This window comes from Mandrillus leucophaeus, unplaced genomic scaffold (assembly GCF_000951045.1).
Source record: "Mandrillus leucophaeus isolate KB7577 unplaced genomic scaffold, Mleu.le_1.0 Scaffold514, whole genome shotgun sequence".
NCBI classification, from domain to species: domain Eukaryota; kingdom Metazoa; phylum Chordata; class Mammalia; order Primates; family Cercopithecidae; genus Mandrillus; species Mandrillus leucophaeus.
Window position 1 is genome coordinate 1,106,362 of NW_012105520.1, and position 6,500 is coordinate 1,112,861.

General features: G+C 59.3%; 1 pseudogene; it reads left to right on the top strand.

Annotated features, from left to right (window-relative positions):
- LOC105551279 overlaps positions 1-4,837 on the top strand; it is a 35,080-nt pseudogene extending 30,243 nt beyond the window's left edge.
- The last annotated feature ends 1,663 nt before the right edge of the window (positions 4,838-6,500 follow it).

A 6,500-nucleotide genomic window follows, 5' to 3' on the forward strand; every position in this document is an offset into this window, starting at 1 on the left:
TCCTGTGGCTTAGGACCAGAACACCTGACAGAATCACTTACAAGCCCTTAAGGGCAGACGTCAGGGTGGAACCATTAAGCTTCCCACCTTCACCCCAGCACGTGAAGGCCACGGCTTGGCTCCCCAAACTCCTGCCCTTGTGCCACAGCAGAGCAGGGCCCCCATTTGGCAGAGGTGGAAGTTGAGGCCCAGAGATGGGATGGAACTTCTCCATGGTTGCAGAAGTAGTTCTGGTGGAACAGAAAGGGCATGGCTTTACTAAGCCCGCATGGCAGGGCTTTGAACGCCAGCTTCTGGGGTACGTCCTCCCCAGTCAGCAGGAGTCACTGAAGGTTCCACAAGAGGGCTGACTTGGGCTGTCTCTGACATGGGGCACCGCGGGGGGCTTTCGTGGTCTAGGCTGTGCCTGTAGGGGTGGCCTCATGATGTGGAGGCCACAGAAAAGTGGTACACAGCGTCGTGGAACCACAGGGCGGGATGGCTGTGTGGCAGTGTGGCCACCAGGTGGGACCATCCCCCTGTGTTTGCTCCGGGAGCCCAGCGATGGGGCTTTGCCCCCGACACTATGGCCCCTTCTGCCAAGGCTTGGCCTGAGGGCTCCCTAGGGCCGGGGGAGGAAGCCCAGGAATGCCAGAGGGCTGTTTTCCGGGCATGGGAGTCCCCCTGTAGCACTGCCCTCAAGTAATTGACCCAGCAAGACTGGTACCAGGACCTCAGGAACAGGCGCCTGCTCTGCTTGCAAGTGGGAGGCCTGGAAAGGGGTCCCCTTTGCCCAACACGAGGAGGGCCCGTAACTGCTCTGGAAGCCCATCCCAGCACTGCTTCTGTGCTAGGGGACAGCGCCAACCATCAGCCCCCAACTCTCTGCACCTCCCACCCCTCACTCAGCTGGAAGGAGGGCCCATTTCTAAAATCACCATTCCCACCTGTGCCCAGCCCCTGCCAGGCATACATGGAGGGTCTGAAAGGAGACCCCTGTCCCACGAGTGAGACAGATTAAGGAGCACCGTTGGTCAGCGTTGGGGGTTTCTGGGGGTGAGAACTTGCTGAGGGTAAGAACTGGGGCCTTCCTGGGTAGGGGACACAAGCTGGTCTTGAGGGACACACAGGACTAGGGCAGATGAAGAGCAGGGAGGCTGGGCCTGGAGGGTGGCCTTCCCTGGGGTGACAGGGAAGGTGAATGCGGGGAGGTCCTTTTGTGCAGGGGAGCCAGAGCAGAGCCAAACTCGATGCCACCTGAGGGCCTGAGCTGCAGGGCAGCCTAGGGCCGGGGAGGAAGGGGTGGGTGAACATGGCAGGGCAGAACCTTCACAGGCCTGTGTCCCCAGATGTGGGAGGAGGCCACTGTGCCCATCCCAACAGAGGCTCTGAGGAGCATGGATGGTTACTCTGGGCCCAAGGACCTGGTCTAGACCATTGAGCAGCCCAGCAATGGGCGGGTAGTGCTGTGGGCGGTGCCAGGCACCGAGGTGGGCAGCTTCACGCAGGCCCAGCTGGACGGCAGGCTTGTGCTGTTCTCACACAGAGGTGGGCGCTGAGGGCCAAGCCCCGGGTTCCTGCTGCCCGCAGGAGCACCCCGAGGTGGGGAGCCAGCTCAGGTCAGTCAGACCCAATGCCCCTGTCGCCAGAAGCCCTGGACGGAGGCATCCACTTTGGCCTCTCTGACGGTGAGCACACTTCCTCTAGACACTTCTGAGTGATGGCCCAGAAGCAAGTGCTCCTCTCGCTGGAGGGCAGCTGGACGCTGTCTGTCTTGGTGGGTGTGCTGATTGTGGGCATTCCTGGGTGCTGGGGGCTAGGGCAGAGCTGAGAGTGGCATGCCAGGGTCACGCTGCCTCTCTGCAGCCACAGGCCTGGGCCTGGATCACAAAGGCTGATGGCCCCTTTTGCCTCTGGCAGGGTCTGTCCAGCCACTCAGCATCCAGAGCCTCAGAGCCAGCTCCAGTGCAGGCACCAACCTCCAGCTTCTGCTCTTAATGTGTGGTGCGGGGCCCCCAACTAGGTCGGCTCTTCCATGCCCAGCATGACAGCACAGGGGAGGACCTGGTGAACTTCACTCAGCCAGAGGTAAGGGCCCCACTCTGCAGCCACCGCTCAGATGCCCCCAGCCTCAGGTGGCCACTGTGCCATGGACGTCATGTGGACATGGGCACCAGCTCCAGCATCACTGTCAGCAGACACTGCCAGGCCTACCATGGTCCAGGCCCTGGTGTTCTCCCCTCCAGGAGCTATCTGGCTGGCAGGGCAAGTTCATCTTCCCAGAATGAGGGAGAAGGATGCGGGAAGTTGGGGATACAGGGCCCTAGAGCAGGGCTGGGTTCTTGGGGTGTGGCTTCCAAAAGGAAGCTACAGCTGGACCCGAGGGTCTGGAGAGGGAGCCCCATGTAGGGGTACTAGTGGCACCCCAGTAGCTGGTGAGGGGCAGTGCTTGGTGGGGGAGGGAGTTGAAGGTGAAGCAGCTGCTGGGCCTGTGGGCAGAGGTGTGAGCCTGGGATTCAGATCAGGTGCCAGCCAGAGGCAGAGTGGATCCTAGGAGCAGATGAGCTGATGAAAGGCAACTGAGTCAGCCAAGAGGATGAAGCTGCCATTCATCCATCCTGGTGGCTTCAGAGAAGAACTGGAGCTCTCAGCCATGGATAGTGGCAGACTCTCTGTGGTAGCTGTGCCATGGGGGCCAGCCCAGTCATCGTTTAAATGAACACCTCTCCCCAAAGGCAGAACAGGAGTTGTTCCATAGCAAGGCAGAGCAGGGCAGACTCTTTTGTAGGCCGTCCTGGGCCTACAGTTATCACACCTGGTGCTCCCACCAGGAGACTGTGTGGGCATCTGAACCCAGTACATGATCACAGTGAGTTCTGGATAGGGAGCAGTCTTGTGGGGCGCAGAGCTGACTCTGTCACTCAGAAGCCACGGCATGTGGTACTGCTCCAAGTACCTCCAGAGGGGTCCCCCTGCCAGCCCTTGAAAATGGCAGAGCCCACTCCTAGCCCCCTTTCTAAGCTCCCTTGCTTGGGCAAGGACCTCCTGAGCCTGGCATTCTCCCTCGTGAGAGGTGCAGATGGTATCCAGCAAGTGCAAAGCTGAGGTTTGTTGGGTCTCTCACATCAGCACCTCTCAGGCCTGGGTTCTGTATTTCCCTGGAGCCCCACTCCTGCTATGGCCCCCTCCCCACAATGAGATATTCATCGGGCTGCTGTCTACAGCTGCTGCTTAGCAGTTGTTGGGAGCCTTTGTCAGGAATGCCCAGGAATGAGGAAGGGACAGGGCCCAGACCATCAGCAACCCTCTCACACCCTATAGTCCCATGTTACTCAGAGCTTCCCCGTGCCCCAGCAATAGGAAGGACTAGATTGAATAGGCACCAGGGGGCCAGGCTGGCAGTGTCACCCAGGAAAGCCTGGAAGAGGCTACATGGGCTACCTGGCCCACTCGGGGAGGAGGCCAGGACTGAGTCTTGTCTTGACAGCAGCCCTGTGCCACAACACTGAACTGGGCAGGAAAGGGGTCAGGTGTCCCCACTTTTCAGATAAGGAAACTGAAGCTCATGGAGGGCAGGTAACTGTATTCAGAGCACATGGCCGGTAAGAGGCACAACTTCTGCCTGCCAGTCTACGATTTCCTTCACCAGAGGACACTGCTTGCTCCCCAGAGCTCAGGACCCTGTGTTTTGTTTCACTCCCATCCACAGAGCTCCCGTATCCAGGCATCAGCTCCAACTCCCACTCCTGGAGGCGGAGGTGGGAGGATCACTTGAGCCTAGGAGTTCCATACCAGCCTTGGCAACATAGTGAGACCTTGTCTGTACACAAAACTTTTAAAAATAGCTGGGCTTGATGGTGGCACGTGACTGTAGTCCGAGCTACTCGAGAGGCTGACATTGGAGGATCACTTTGAGCCCAGGAGGTTGAGGCTGTAGTGAGCAGTGATCACTGTACTCCAGCCTGGTGACAGAGCGAGACCCTATCACCACCCCCACCCCCGCCAAACAAAACAACAACTGAATAGACAAGTATCCTATTGGCATGATAGGTCCTGAGTCCCCTCGCAGATCAGTCACATGGTACAGGTGTCTTTTCCTCTGGACCTCGGTGTCCCCATCTGAGTGAGAAAAGGCAGTGGGGAGGTGGATCTTCCAGTTGAAACGGTGTAGAAGCCGGTGTGAAAAGCCATACTACAAGGGGCTCCAAGTCCAGCGCACCGTCCCAGCAGGGCCCAGCATGGCAGCCAGTGCGGCACAGGCATCAGGTCCCGACCTTCTTCCCCGATTGCCCACTCTCAGACCACGGAGTTCATCATCTTGGAGCTGCTGGCCAGTCTGTACTCATGTGGGGACCAGAACACACTGGTGGAGCAGTTGGCAGAAGAGGCACAGCGGCGCGACGAGATGCTGCGCATACACCACATGCTGAAGGAGGTACTCACCATCATCGGGGACATCAACAAGACCACCGTCAGCCTGCCCGTGAGCCTACATGTGGACGACTCCTGGCTGCAGGTGCAGAGCGTCCCGGACGAACGCAGATACCGGGGCCGGCCCCCACGGCCCCAAAATCCCCCAACCTGGGCCTCCGAGAGGAGTGCCAAGGGGGCAGTGGCGTGGCCCCTCACCAGGGTGGCTGCCACCTGGAGTGAGAGGCGGAGCTTGCCGAGGAGCAGTGGCTGCGGGGCGGGGTGGAGCTGGGCTGTTGGTGCTGCTGGGGCGGGGCTTAAACTCTGGCGACCACATCGGGGCCTGGCAGGGAGGAGCTTCCGTGCATGGTCCTGGCCGGCACTGGGCTGGGACGGGGCCTCAGGGGGCGGGGCGGAGCCGCCCATTTCTCCTGTCCCTGTGCCTTGATACCTGTCGCCTTGCAGGTCGCCCAAGTCCAGCCCCGGGATGCCCAGCCCCCGCCATGTCCCCAGCCCAGCCTGGGTTGCGGGCTGGCTTCTGGGCTTCCTCCTGCTGGGTCCGCCCTTGGGGAAGTGCCACCCCATATCCTCCAGACCAGAGGCTTCCCCTGATCCCTTCGGCCCTACTCGCCAGGTGCTCTCATGCCCCACTCGGGATCACCAAGTAAGTAGGGGCTGAAAGCAGCCAAAGAGGCCGCTGGACTGGTGTGGCCGGGAAGGAAATGGGACTGGATTCCAGAGCATCCGACCTGGCTGCAAGAACTGGCCGTCTCCAGCCAAGACACTGGGACCATGGCTGCCGGAGTCACGTGTGGCCGAGGGCTGGCAGAGCCTGTCCCCCAGGGAGGGCTGAGTCCTGGAGGTAGTCGTTTTTGAGGAGAGGGCTATGGGGCTCGTCCCACCTGCCCCCTTCTTTCCAGCACTTAGGTGGCACTTCCCTCTATTTTCACTCTTAGTGGCCGCCCACACGTTGCATCCCTCATCCTTTCTTCTCGCCGTCCTCCATTCTCCATTGTGTCCAACTCCTCTCTGCGAAACCTAGCTCAGGTCTGAGAGTCTGAGATGCTCTGGGTGTGTGGATTTCCTTTTGCTACCCTGATGTCCCCACATCCAAGTCCTGACTCCTTTGAGCCATCCCTGGGGGTATCGGGCCACTTGACCATGGGAGCAGAGGCCAGGCTGTGACTCCAACCAACAAGATGTGTGATGTGTGTACAGGTGAGCACACGAGTGTGAGAGTGTAAGAGTGGCACCCAGGCCTGAGCTAGGACAGAAGCAACTGGGGAAGGAGCCCGGGGTCCATAGGCAGTCTGATTTTTTCTCCACATCCCCACCCCCTGACCCTGTCTAAACTAATGTGGTAGTGGCAGCTGCAGGGGCAGGGATGAGAGTGACTGAATCCTACTTTACTCCCAAAGATTTCTAAGGAAGAGCATTCTACTGCAACCTTTGGCTTGGCCTTGTTGACCTATGACCCTCTTTCAAGGACATTCACTCTGATTTCCAGTGTGCCCTGTTTCCACTGGCCACGTTCTCTAAGGAAGAACAATAGCATCTGTTTTTGTGTCCAAATGGCTGGAGAGTGGGGCTGTGGGTCCAATGCCCATATACAAAAATGAAGTAGGGATTGAGGCTTGCCCTATGACGTGCTGATGACCAAGTTACATGGGTAAAGGCAAGCAGCAGAGTATTGGGCAAGAGCACTGGACTGGGAGTCCAGAGATGCTTCTTCACCCTGGGGCTTTAGGCAAGTCCCTTTCCCTCCCAGAGCCTCAGTATCCCTTCTATCAAATGATGTTGCCGCCTGGGAAAGGCTGTCCCCATCCCGCCCTGTCCCTCTCACCCCTCATCCTTCATCCCCTCATCCCCACGCGCTCCGTGTGCACCCATTTCGGCTGCTGCAACAAGCCCAGAGCATGCACGCGCTTCCGGCTGCCCCCTCCTCTCCTTGACCCAGCACTGCTGGACCCATGTGGTCCGTTCCTCACACTCACGGACTGGAGGCTCGGGGCAGCACAACCAGCAACTCCGGTGTGTGTTGAGGAGGGGCGGGGCACAAAACCACCAACTCGTGTGTGTGTGTGTGTGTGTGTGTGTGTGTGTGTGTGTGT